General features: G+C 38.7%; 1 protein-coding gene across 8 annotated transcripts in view; it reads left to right on the forward strand.

The window, feature by feature from the left end:
* Nucleotides 1–279: 279 nt before the first annotated feature.
* The window catches only part of GIGYF2 (GRB10 interacting GYF protein 2), a 129,286-nt gene continuing 115,642 nt past the window's right edge, over nt 280–13,923 (forward strand). For 5 of the 8 annotated variants that reach the window (XM_061412630.1, XM_061412632.1, XM_061412635.1 and 2 more), the window contains exons 1-2: nt 280–370; nt 4,998–5,063. The gene's annotated coding sequence lies outside the window, so the exon portion shown is untranslated. Of the gene's footprint in view, nt 371–1,301; nt 2,029–3,532; nt 3,603–4,997; nt 5,064–13,923 lie in introns of those variants that run through there. The other 3 variants (XM_061412629.1, XM_061412633.1, XM_061412631.1) reach the window with 2 other exon arrangements.

Raw genomic sequence — 13,923 nt, forward strand, 5'->3', positions numbered from 1 at the left:
GGTGAGTCACATGGCGACTGGCCCAGATCCAACTATGGACACCAACTCCACTCAACTCAAGGGCAAGCGGGGAGAGCTCTGGCCCAGGGACTCGAAGGCGCCTGCGCCCTTTCGCGGCCCCGCCCTCCCCCCGCCTGACATCCGGGGCTCGGGTAGGGGTGTGTCCGGAGAAGACAGGAGGGTGGCGGCGGAAAGGAAGGACGTCGTGGGAGGCTGGAGGAGCTGGGAGGGGGGCGGGGCGGGGCGGAGCGGGGGGCGTGGCGCAGCCAGCGCGCTGTCACGTGACGTGCGTGGCGACGTGTCGGCCATCTTGTGTTGTTGAGGCTGAGGACTGACGGGTTCCGAGAGTCTCCCCTGTCCCGGACCGCAGGTAACCAGCGACTCGGTCTCACTCCCTTTGCCCGGCTCCGTTCCGCGGCCTGGGCTCCGCCAGCCTGCCTGGCTCTCCTGGGCCTGCCGCCCGCTCTGGTGTCCCCGCCGCTCCAGCCCGACCCGGGCCAGCCGCATGGACACCCCCAGGCCGCCCGGCAGCCGCCTCGGCCGGCTGGGGCGTCAAGCGAGCGGACAGGTCAGGTGCGGGGCCTGAGGGAGCCGCCTCCACGGCTGGGGGCACGCCGGGCCCTAGCGCGTCTCTGCCGTCGAGCTGGGGAGTCCCCTCCTCCCGGGCCCGTTGGCATCGCAGGGGGAGCCGAGGAAGGGAGGAGGGTGATGGGTGGACAGTGTCAGGCCGGCTCGCTCAGGGCCAGAGGGCTCGCCTTTCCGCTACCTGCTCCTCCGGGCCAGCCGCCCGCCCAGCCTCGGGGTGCCCGGGGTAACAGCTGCTGCGGCCAGACAGCTGCTCCTGCTCGCGCTCCTCCCCACACCTGGCCTCGGGGAGATGCGCCCCTGCCTGCCTCACCGAGCATCTGCACTGGGGAGACTCCTTCCGCGGCGAGAGGACTGGGTCTGGACCAGGCCCGAAGCCAAGGTGGAGCCATGATCGGAACCTGGGACGGAGGTCGGGAAGAGTAGAACCCATGGCAGCTTTGGGACCCGAGCCTTCACATCAGGTTGAAATGGGCATTAGCCTTGAGTGACAGCAGTTCCCCACGAAAACACTCAGAATTATTTCAGTTTTCTGGCTGAAACATAAACCAAGCGACCAGGGAAGAGGGTATAGAGAAGCAGGTTGTCTGACCGTGTTCGGGAAGCAGTTACGTTGCTTTGCATTTATCTAGCACTGTGGGTTTTTGTTTTTTTAAAAATTATTTTTTTCCCTGAAAGAACACCTAAGCACATCTATTTTCTGTGTAAGAAAGGTAAGTATTTCAGTTTAACTTAGATTGAGGAAGGCCGGGAACCAGTGACCAGCTTCTTATCCAGTATTGTGTACCGTGGATTATACTTACTCAGTGTTTTATACCTTGGATTACAAGCAGTTTTGTTCCCCGTGTGTATGCAGGGAAGATATTTTTCCCTTACATAGTATTTCCTTTTTAGAATCTAATGGTTTTCTAGATTTAAAAAAATTGTCACCGTTTTTGAACACTAACTTTTATCCTAGTGTTTGCAGCTCTGGCCTGTCAGAGTTTGTTGATTTCGAACACAAATATGTTGCCTCATTCCTTGATGTTTTTATGCGTTTAGCTAGTTAGTGTAGTGCTCAAAGTGGAACATGTACATTTCTGTCCCAACAAATGTTGACTTCAGTAGAAGACACTAGAAAAAAGTTTAAAAAGTGGAATGTATCTGGAAAAATGTCACACGGTCCTTAATGTCACACAGACATTTAACAATGGGAAATACACAGATAATGGTCATGATTCACTAGCGAAGAAAAGGCTTTGAACCTTTTCTGTACTTGGCCTTTTATGTACATTTTAGGATTTTGAGACTGAGGACGGAGAAGGTACTATGTGCTTCCATTCATTCCTTCTGTCATTTGTGCATTAATTTATTTGAAAAATATTGAGATCGTACAACACTATTAGGTGCTGGGAGCAAAACAGACCAAAAATTCCTGTTTCTGTGGACCTCATTCCTAGACAGGTAAATACATACTTTTAGGTAAGATATACTGTAGTGATAAGTGATGTGGGAAAAAATCAGACAGGGTAATGGATAATAGGGAGTTGGGGGAGGGGTTCATTTTAGGTGGAGTGCCCAGGGAAAGCCTTGGTGGGTAAAAACCAATATTTGAGGAAAGACTTAACACAGGTAATGGAGCTAATCTCTATCTCTATGGAGGAGGAATGCCCCAGGCTAGGAATCGAGGGCAAAGACCCTGTGGTAGAAACTGAAGTGAGCTGGTCAGGTGTGGCTGGGAAGGTCCGGAGGTAGTCTAGCCAGAGAGGCACAATCACAAGGAACCTAGTAGAAGAAGTGTGCCAGCTCATCGGTCCTGATGAGTAGAGTTGTTCAGTTGTCCTGGAGTCTTTTTCCACACCTCTGTGACTCTTGGAAGTCAGAATCTGGAAATTTGGGCCAGTGTGCCCACCCCTTTCCCCCCAGCAGGACACCCTTCCCTGCCCCAACTTGGAAAAATTGAGGGGGCTCATATATTTCAGGAAATTGTCATGAAATAGCTTTCTCAAAAGTTTTAAAATGAGATTGATGATGACCTGCCTAAAAGGATTTTTCAAAAGAAATTGCTTTCTAAAAAGAGGGTCTTTGAAATATTTCAGACTATTTGAAAATGTAGAGAAATGAATTTCCTTTGAAATTTAGACACAGATCATTAAGAAATATATCCTGGAAGAAGTGTTTTAATTCACATTTTTAATGGTAAAGAATTCCTCTTCTGTGTTGTCCAGCCTGGTTTTAAATTCCTCAGGGACTGGTACACTAATTTGTTTGTGTATCTTTTATAGCATCTTACATGTGTAAAACTTTTTGTGCTGAGTTATTTGTTCATCAACTTTGATCTTTCAGACTAGTTCTTCAGTAATTTTATGCTAGTAGACTTTTTTTTTGGAAATTTTTTTTTTCCTGATTTTCTTTCAATTTATCTCCATATTCTTACTATTGAGCTCTCACAAATGTCTTCTTTCATTTTAATTCACTTGAGGAATTTAATATTTTGATTTTGAAATGCTTTTGTTGGTGAGTTGCATATATGTAAAATAATTTGTCTTGGCTTGCATGAAAATCAAGAGTCGTTAGGAATTACAGCTTCAGGGATAGTGATGCTCAGGAGGAGGTAGTGTTTTTACAAATTGCCTCTCTCTCTTTTGTTCCTTTGGTGAGTTTTTGAAATGACAGTTCCAGATTATGTCTTTGATGTCATATGGGTTCATTGGCTCTCATGACTCTGCATTTTAATATTCCATATGTCTTTTTTTTTTGACCTTCACATTGGAAGATGACACTATTGGTAGTGATTGCTATCTGGGGGAACCATTTTGGATGATATTATTACTGTCTTATTTATCTTTGCTCTTCTGAAGGATCTTTGATTTGTGCCATTTTTGAAGACTGACTTCATTTGTAGTTCTTCGTTAGCCTCTAATGACTAAATTTTTGGTACTTTTCTGTTTTATCCTATCTCTTATAGATTATAGTGGGACCAGTCTCATTAGGTTGAATCTCCAGCCTATGTTGGTGTTAATCCTGGTATATTAGAGGCAAGTTCAATGTCTGTTTTTCTTCAGCAGTTTGAATTGCCTTATTACTTGACCATTGTTGTTACAACTCTGAACCCAAGTGTGTTTTTTTTTTTTCCTCCCCTTAACCTCCACTAGATTTTATGGTGATCAGGTCTTAGGATTTCCATTCACTTTTAATGCCCTGAAGAATTGCATGTCTTTAAAAATATAAGTAGACATACAACACATACAAGTTAGTTAGACTCCTATTATTTCTTGACCAAGATTGCATTTTTTCCATTTGTTTATGCTCTCACATGACTGAGAAATATACTAGATTAATTACACAGGAATACAAAAATGTTACCTTTCTTGAATTGCCCATAATTTTATTTGAGGTTGAGAGAGAAGAGGGGAGATTTGAAAAACAAAAGAATATTATCCTGTAGCCAAAATTAATTTTATAAAAAGACTTTCAAAGTATGATATGCTTCCTCACCTCAAGCAATTAAGTAAGGAACACAATTTTATATTTTCTGGTTAACTACAGAGTTTCCTTGAAGTTGAACTTTGTTTATACTTATACTAAAATAGGAGATACACTAGAGCTTGTTCTCTTGAGTTAGGCCCAGAGAAGGGTTTGTTACCTAGTTCTCCCCTCTTTTGCTTCTGCTTGCTCTTATAAAATGTAGAGTGCAGTAGACAAAGTTAAATGGCCTTTTGGACATTGTAACATGGCTGCCTTTTTTCAAAATTAAAGATGAAAATGGCTTTCTCAAGTTGCTTTCTTGCTTGACAGTAAAATTGTCAACTTTAATTTTTAATTATTATTTTTTGACTCTTCAGTAGCAGCCTTCAAATCATCATTTGAATTTAGCTAAGAAATCTGTTGAAGCTATTGTTTCAGTTTGTCACTTGAAATATCATTGTCTTGTGGATGTTTAAGATATTGTCTCATCAGAGCGTTAAAAGAAGGTTTTGATTTTGCAGCTGAAGGCACTCCTGGAGCTTTGCTCCTTGAACATTTTGGCAGTGGTCATACATCTTGGGCTCATTGATTATTTGATAGGATGCATATTGTATTGCCATCTTGCTAGCTATCAGTTTTCTATCAGATATTTGGTAATTTTGAATGAAAATGCCAAGGAATAATTTCCTGAAACCCTATAGTGGTGCTCATTTATTAGCTTCATCAGAATCACTTAGAACTTTGGTTTAAAAAATACATTTTTCAGTCGTATTCCAGAGCTACTGAGAGAGACTATTTAGAGTTTAGGACAGGGACTCTGGATGAAAAGCATGTCAGGTAATTATAATATTTTAACCAGGTTTGGAATCCATTTCTTACAAAGCATATTCCTAGTAAAAGTTGTGTTTTTAAAGTTTCCTAAGAGATTGCTGGGTCATTTACTGTGATATTTTTATTATTTACAGTGTTAAAAGGACCTGAACAAAGTCTGCTCAAACTTCCTGCTGTGAACCAGCAGAACTTTTGAACAGGTGAGTTTTGAAGGGACGCACAAAACTGAGGGCTTTATGTGGAGAATTTTTGCTTTTAAGGCTCTGGTTATTTTTGTTCTTATTATTTCTCCTGAACTTACAGGTAGTAAATATAAGCAATTTCTCTGGTACCGTTCATATCCCTTATGAACCATAAATAAGAATAATCATACATTTTCTGCGTTGATCCTGGTATGAATTTGTCTTAAAGTATCATAATGATTTTTCGATGACATAAGACAGGAAGAGGAGTCCTCTGAGGGGAGAGGTAAGAGGGTATATTAAGGAACCCAAGAGCACTTAACTTCATGAAGGACATGAACTAGGAACTGGGACACATTCAGGAGACAAAGTAGTCCAGAGAGCACTTTTCTCCTTGCCGGCTAGTAGGTACATCTCATGTCTCTTTGTATCTTGCATTAGTTGTCTTTCCACACTCTGGCCTTTTCTGCTTTAGCAAACACAAAATAAAATTGCCACCTCATTCCTGGAGCCACATATATAAACTCAGGCTCTAGTGTCACTAGCCAAATGGTTAATAGCTCAGTGTCCCCTTTTCAGATTGCTGAGAGGGAAACTTTGATAGATTGAGCTTGGTCCAAATTTCCATCATTGGTCTAGTTAGTATGGCCATGGGGTTGAGGTCTTGAAAGGTCCCACTGCTAAGAGTGGCAGCATGTCTCAGAAAAGGTGGAATGTTGCCTTTTCTATGCAGAATCACACAGAAGCTTCTAGATGTTTTCCCTTTTCCTCAAAAATTTTCCTGTATTTATCTTGGTGGTTTTAATTTACATGTCCTGAAGAGTTAAAATAAATGTGTATATTTTGGTTAATGAGGCCTAGTAGGTCTAACCAACCATTCTTGGAACAGTTGGCTCCAAGTGCAATGTTTTAACAAAATTTCTTGATTTTGTGGGTTCAGAGGATCATGTGTGATAAAGGTTTTATAAATAACTATAAGCAGATACGAGGCTTAGTTTGGAAAAATAAAGTGGTTATTTAGTTTACATTGATTGCTTTTATAAATTTTAATTTATGTGTACTTTTTACAGTATTAAGTAACACTTGGATATGAGGAAGTCCGTAGAGGATTTGAAGGGTAGGACTTCTGTATATGAATCTAAATTCACATTTGAGTGGTAGCAGGGATTTTCACTTTTGGGAAAGGATCAGGGAGACAGCATAAATTTGTATTATGTGTTTTTGTATACTAGAGTTGCTAAGTATTGAAGAAAAACTTATTTTTAGTGGAGCGTTTAGAAGTACTATTTATTTTGTAGCTTGTATGTATGTACTTGGTGATAGCTAATTGCTTAAGTCATTTTTTTACTACTCAGATTTTGTTGTTAGTAAATTAATATATCAAGATTTTGATGAAAAGGATAGGGATTACTTTTATTTACTTTTATTAAAAGTGACATGTTAGAGAATGATGTGTGGAGTGACAGACCACAAATGTGACTTCCTATGATATGTGTTTTTTTTTTTAGGCAAGGTTTCTTTAGCAGATTGCAGCTAAATTAAAAAAAAATTTTTTTAGGGTGCTACTTTATTTATTTTTGGCTGTGCTGGGTCTTCGTTGCTTTGTGTGGGCTTTCTCTAGTTGCAGAGAGCAGGGGCTGCTGTTCGTTGTGGTGTTCCGGCTTTTCATTGTGTTGTCTTCTCTCTTTGGGGGAGCGTGGGCTCTAGGTGCTCCAGTTTCAGTAGTTGTGGCTCCTGGGCCCCAGATCAGGGGCTCAGAAATTCTGGCACACAGGCTTAGTTGCTCTGTAGCATGTGGAATCTTCCAGACTGGAGGTCAGCCCCTGTCCCCTGCATTGGCAGGTGAATTCTTACCCACTATGCCACCAGGGAAGTCTGCTAACTTAATTTTTAAGGTAGAAGAGTCCTTTCTCGTATTGTTCATTTTCTTTATAATATAGATATTGAGGTAAAGCATGTTCAGGGCTTTGTGAGGCTTAAAAAGTGTAAAACTTTCGCAGGCTCTGGGGAGCCCTCTCTGGAAAAGATTGGCTTGTGGTGAGATTATCAGATAACATGGTCATGTTTATGGCATTGTAATTTTTCTTGACTAGTTTATTAGTTGCTAATTTTATTCTCCTTTCACCAAAAGGGGGAAAAAAGAAACATTTATATATTATTCAGAAGTACAAGGTGGGGAAAATGACAGTAACAGTAATAGCTTTTTGTGTGGTGATACTGTGCCTAGAGTGTTCTTTGAGAACAAGGCTCTTTTTATTCTAGTTGTTCTGAACCTCGAGGAAGTCTTGGGAGCTCTAGCCTCTTCAGTATTGGTCCTTTGGTTGCAGAGACTGACAGAATTGTCAGAGGTATTGTTTTGGTACCTAATAATTGGTAAATCTTGGTTCAATCCTTAAAGAGATGGTTACATCCAGGGGATTTCATGGTTAGCCCCTTAGGAATTGAGATGGTTTTTGCCCAAACCATGGCTAATTGAGTGACTGGATGAAGCCATCTTGCGAGATCGGTAGGTCAGAGAGCCTTAATTCATGTTCTAGAATCTGACACTTTTTAATCTATTAGTTCTGCTATTGTTAATGAAATTTCTGATAGTGTACTATGAGAATATGTATTCTTCCCCAGCCACAGGGCTTGGGGCTTCCCCAGTAGCTCAGTGGTAAAACATCCACCTGCCAGTGTAGGAGATGCAGGAGAAATGGATTCAACCCCTGAGTTGGGAAGATCACCTGGAGAAGAAAATGGCAACCCACTCCAATATTCTTTCCTGGGAAATCCCATGGACAGAGGAGCTTGGCAGGCTACAGGATATGAGGTCTCAAAGAGTCCGACACCACTGCGCATGTACGCATTCAAGCAGAGGGCAGAGGGGCTCACTGTATTGCTTGAGTGACAAGAAGGAAGGATAGTGGAGGATAGTGATAGTGGGACAGAGTGGGAGATTGGGGAAAGGAGAAAAAGTTACTTCCACAACTCTGAAAATTGCAAGGAAATGGGAGGAAGAAAGTAACTATAAGCAGTATTGAACACTGTGTCAGTATGCAGAGAAAAAGCTTGTGGCCATTAAACAGAAATGTGGGTTTAATTTTCTGTCGCTTACTACTTGTAGCTATAGATAAAGAAGCTAACTTCTTGGAACCTTGTTTTCCTTACTGGAAAATATATCCCATAGTGATTTGGGAATTAAAAGTCTAAAATGCGCAATACAGTGCCTGGCATGTGGTGTTGATAAATAGGCTTTCAGTGATTGGTAGTGGGTATAATTGTTATTACTATGCAGATATATAAATTTTGATTGTAAAAGTGTCATCTTTTAATTTGAATAGAGACCTCAGTGAGTTCTGTTTTTAAGTCTTTTGTCTTTTTTGTTTTGTTTTCAATCCAACAAATTATTTGAATACCTGCTTTGTTCCAGGTGCTGGGCTAGCCATAGTGATGAGCAAAACACTCTCCTGTCTTGTGGGTCTTAAAGCCTAGTGGTAGAGGCAATAAAGAAATCATATAAGTAAACCTCAGAATGTGAAAAGTTTCTCTGTCTTTCGAAAAATACATTTTTAACCTGAGATACTTTTGAAGTGTCCATTTGGATCTTGGTATTCTTGTCATCAGGGATGTTTTATTTCTCTTGATAGGCTTTCAAGTGTATGTTCGTTTGTTTTAAGTTAATTTATATATTTGTTGTGTTATATTTTCCTCTTTCTCTGAGATAGATGCTCTCAACTGTTTGATTTTAGATCTCCTTTACCTTTGTAAGAATTAGAGGAACCCAGAGAGCTTTTGGCTTTTCAGTTATATCTATCTTTATCACATTAAGAAATTTAAAATGATTTATTGATTTAAAAATAGCAATAACTTCTTTACATGTTATCATTGTATATTTTTAATGAGAAATATTAGTTTTCTAAAACATTTCTAAAAAATTTGCTGAGAAGAGTGACACTTTTCCCTTTTTAAAAATCGCTTTTTATGTCTTACTTTGTAGAAGGCAGCTGGATTCTCATAGCTGCTTCTGCATTCAGTCCATTGCTGTTTATTACATTAGTTGAAGTATATGAAGGAAATTCATCCTCATGAAGCCATGTATGTAGTTGGAAAAGGGAGGAATATTTTAAGAGCTTTTTCAGGTAATTGCAGATTTTCATTGATATTACACTAAAATTGGATAGCTAGTAGTTTTTAAAGGTTAGTTGCATTGTGAAATTTGAATTACTATATATCAGTGCACTTTTATATTCTATTACATTAAAATCTATTGGTCTATTTCGTTCATTAAATGAATATATTACACAGTATCAAACGCTCCACACTCATTAATATCAACACGCATCAGAAAATCCTTTACTTATTGGAAAGTATAAATACTAGAAAAACCTGTCAAACTCATGGTAGTGAATAGAAGTTTTCTAAAATCTTAACTTTTGCTTAAAGGCTTAAGTTTTGTAATTGGCAGCAAATAGTTGTTCTCTTTAAAGTGACAATCTGGCCTTGTTCATTTTTGAAAACAGTGTCTGGTATATACCTAGGTCTGGTTGGTTTTATTTGTGTGTCAGCCCTTTCAGCTCAATATGTTTCATGAACGGAAGTAGGTAGTTGAGCTTGTAACTCAAAGGCACCTAAGTGCCTTTCTTGGAGACGGTGGCGTGCAGCAGAAGTGCTTCATGTATACTTCTCATTTCATCACGTTAGGAGTATTAAAAAGATGTGTACACAGGAACCAAGATTAATTGGCAGCATTTGCTGCCTTATTAAGGGCATTCTTAGTTAAGCAAACCCGGCTTTTTTCTTTCTCGGGAATATATGGCGCGTGGCAGTGAAGAACATGGTGAGTATTAGCACAGTTTGGTGCCGTTACTTTGAATGGTGCTAAAGCTGTCAACAGTTCTACCCGTGACTGGTGCAGTGCCAACATAGTGAAAAGTGCAGAGAATATCTTAAAATTAACAGATTTGACATCTTGGATATCTTGAAAGAGTTTCAGAGAATTGCGCTCTGGGGAGTGAAACATTTTTCAGTGTTTATGTTACATTGACTTTTTAAAAAGCGTTTTCAAAAAGTAATTGTTTGAATTAGAAACTGTAATAAACATATTGAGGATGTTTAGATTTTAGTGAGGGTTTTAATTCTGGGTAGATGTAGATCTGTTCATAAGTTGTAGGCAGTTATAAAATACTCTTCTGTATTTGTCCCATTAAAAATAGTCTTCTACACTAGCACCGTCTAACTGAATTTTCTGCTGTGATAGAAATGTTCTGTAAATCTGCACTGTCAAGTACTGTAACCACTAGCCACATGCGACTGTTGAGCACTTGACATGTGGTTAGTGTGACTGAGGGAACCTGCATTTTTTTAAACGCAGAAAACCTTTTTTATTGCAACAACTCAGTAGGCTTTACTTTTTTAATTAAAAAAACTTTTTTTTGGCTGTGCATCATGCGTGATCTTAGTTCCCTGACCAGGGATTGAACTTATGCCCCCTGCAGTAGAAGTTCGGAGTCCTGACCACTGAACTGCCAGGGAATTCCCTTGGAGGCCTTATTTTTAAGAATAATTGTAAAGAGGGAGGGGATAATGTATACATATAGTTGATTTATGTTGTACAGCAGAAACTAAAACACAACATTATAAAGCAGTTATACTCCAGTTAAAAAAGAACAGTTTTAGATTCACAGAGAAATTGAGAATACTGTACAAGAGAGCTCCCGTAGTATACCACGCCCAGTTTTTGTATTGTTAACGTCTTACATTACTGTCGTGCATTTGTTACAACTAAGGAGCCGGTATTGCTTATTCACTAGGTTTATTTCGATTTCCTTAGTTTCCCTAGTCTGTCTGTCTGTCTCGGGACCTGTCCAGGATACCACATTACGTTTAGTCACGTATCCAGTCCATAGGCGCCCCTTGGCTGTGTTAGTTTCTCATACTTCCCTGTTGTTAACAGTCTTGACAGTTTTGAGGAGTGCTGGTTAAGTATTTCGTAGAATGCTTCTTCCAAGTAGATACTGTAATTTGTCTAATGATTTTCTCCTGGTTATGGGTCATGGGTTTTTGGGAGGAAGACCACAGAAGTAAAGTGCCATTTCATCACATCATATCAAGAGCATATACTGTCAACATGATTTATTACTGTTAATACTGACTTTGATACTTGGTTGACTTGTACTTTGTTAGGTTTGACTACTGTAAAATTACTCTCCCTCTTGGAGGAACTAGATTTTAAATTTTAATTGATTTAGCTACATGTGGTTAATGGGAACTGTATAAGAAGGCACAGTTCTCAACAGTGTTTCTCAGTTTTGAATATTATCCAAAACTTTATTTAACATCTTTTTTAATAGATGTAAAGAAAGGCAGTTTAACATAAAGGAAATATAAAATGTTAGTCTTGTAATGCGTTGCTTTCTGAGGAGGCAGTCTACTTTTAGTAAGCTTAGTGTTTTTCAAAATTAACTTCTTGAGGTTTAATTTATAGTCAATAAAATGCCTTCATTTTAAGTATACTCATGCTGAGTATACATCTTGATAAGTTTTGGGAAGTGTATTTATTTCTGTAACCATAACGACAATCAAGATATGTAACATTTTCATCAGCCCCAGAACTTTACCCCTGCTTTTTTGCAGTCCTTTCCCTTCTCCCACCACTGATTTATTTTCTGTGACTATAGATAATTTTGCCTCTTCTGCCAGTTTTATGTAAATGGAATTATCGCACATGTGTTCTTTTTGGTTCTGACTTCTTTTGCTTAGTGTAATGTTTGTGATACGTCCATGTTGTTGCGTGTGTCAGTAATTAGGTTTTTTTTTCTTTTAACTGATGAGACTATTCCAAGGTATGTTTATTACAGTATTTGTTTATCCATTTATCTTGCTTTGAAGCTGTTAGGAATAAAGCTGACCTTAGTTTCATGGCAGTAGGTAGTGATTCAGATCTTGCTGGATTGCAGTGTTCATTTTTGTGCTGTAAATTGAAATTTAAGTTCTTTTGAGGATGAGGAGAGACGCCAACAGCATCTATACTATTTTTGAAGACATGTCATAAAAAGTATAATTAACATAGAAATAAATAGTATTTTTATGAAATTTCATACAATAATGTGTGATACAGAGAGATATAGACAGTTTTGACTTATGATGATTTCCTGGGGAGTTGGGGAAGGAGTCCTTTGTTCTTTACGATAAATGTTTAGTAGTGAAGCCTAATTTTGCTTCATGAATTTTTGTCATTAGTAGATGTGTAAACAGATCGTATTTTAAGAATTATTTTAAAAATTTGCATGTTTAAAAATGAAGAGAGTTGGTATTGTCATACAGGTGGGTGCAGAAGGAAAATGTGCTTTTTGCTCTAATAGGTGAATTTTTCCTTTTATTTTTGCACCTTAACATTATTTTTTTAAAGGAGTTAATGTTGAAAAGAAATAAACTTTCTTTGACATTAATGTTGGGATTGTAAAAGTGTTTCAAACAGGCAAGGCAGACACTTTTTGTGGGACTTAAAATGTACTTTGCTGTAAAAGTAATTGAAGAATATTGCTGCAAATCATGAAAACAGAAAAACTATTATTAATCCCACCTCATGAGCATGTCTTTATTTATTCTCTTTTTTAAGACAGTTAGCCCTGTGTATCCATGGGCTCCATGTTCTTGGATGTGGAGGGTAGAGTGTAAAGGATTTGTGTGTCCCTGAGCTTTGGTATCAGATGGGGTCTTGGGACCAGTCCCCCTCGGTACTGAGGGGTGACTGTGTGCATAGTTAGACTCTGTGTGCAGAGTTATTGTACCTGTATTATGTTGAGGGAGTGTGCTGCTTTTTATGAGATTTTCAGTCTTTTATAAGTGATGTGGTAAGTGTGGTTCCTCTCTCATGTTTGAACCTCTTCATATTTTTACTTAGCTTTTTTCTAAAGTTTGAAAAAATGAATTATTTTAGCCTAGTGCCTGAGTCTTGCTTCATTTGAATGTGGACTTGTTTATAGTCTTAAAAGTTGATATATTTATAGATTATGTTATCAAGATAGTGGTATAAGATCTTTTTAATTACAGAAATTTAAGTAGGGAGTGAATTTAGTATTATCAGAAAATTTGCCTTTAAAATAGTTTTGCTTCATGGCCATTAAAATATTTTACTTGTACTATTTCCCCCCTTAGCTAAACCGTTTATGGTTTATTGTAACCTTTTTAAAATTGAGATATAAAATATAAATATGTGCACAAATCTGAAGTGCATAGTTGGAAAATTTTTTACATAATGTATGAGTTCTGTAGTCACTAGCTAAATCAAGATAGTGAGCATTTCCAGCACCCCAAAAGATCTCCTCTTGTCCTTCCCAGGAAGTAGTCCCTGCTTCCATGGTGAACAGAGTTCAGACATCTGTCAGAACTGATTATTTTACCTGTTGAACATCATAAAAGGAATGTGACAGTGTATATTCTTTGGCGGCTGGCTCCTTTTGCTGGACACAGTGAATGATAATTCATGCAATATGTTGCAGGTATCAATTAATTTCTTCTTGGTCAGTATTTTGTTGTGTAAATATATACAATTAAAAAAAAAACTTTTTTTGAAATAATTTCAAACAGAAGTACAGAAAAGTTGCAAAAAATTACTTAAACTTTCCATATGCCCTTCACCCAATTTGGTCACCATTTTTAACATTTCCTGATGATAAAACTGTAAAATTCTTGTAGAGATGGGAATACCAAACTACCTTACCTGCCTTCTGAGAAACCTGTATGCAGGTCAAGAAGCAAGAGTTAGAACCAGGCATGTAACAAAACTGGGAAAGGAGTACGTCAAGGCTGTATATTGTCACTCTGCTTATTTAACTTACATGCAAAGTACATCATGAGAAATGCTGGGCTGGATGAATCACAAGCTGGATCAGAT

The sequence above is a fragment of the Bos javanicus genome, chromosome 3 (genome assembly GCF_032452875.1).
Source record: "Bos javanicus breed banteng chromosome 3, ARS-OSU_banteng_1.0, whole genome shotgun sequence".
NCBI lineage: Eukaryota > Metazoa > Chordata > Mammalia > Artiodactyla > Bovidae > Bos > Bos javanicus.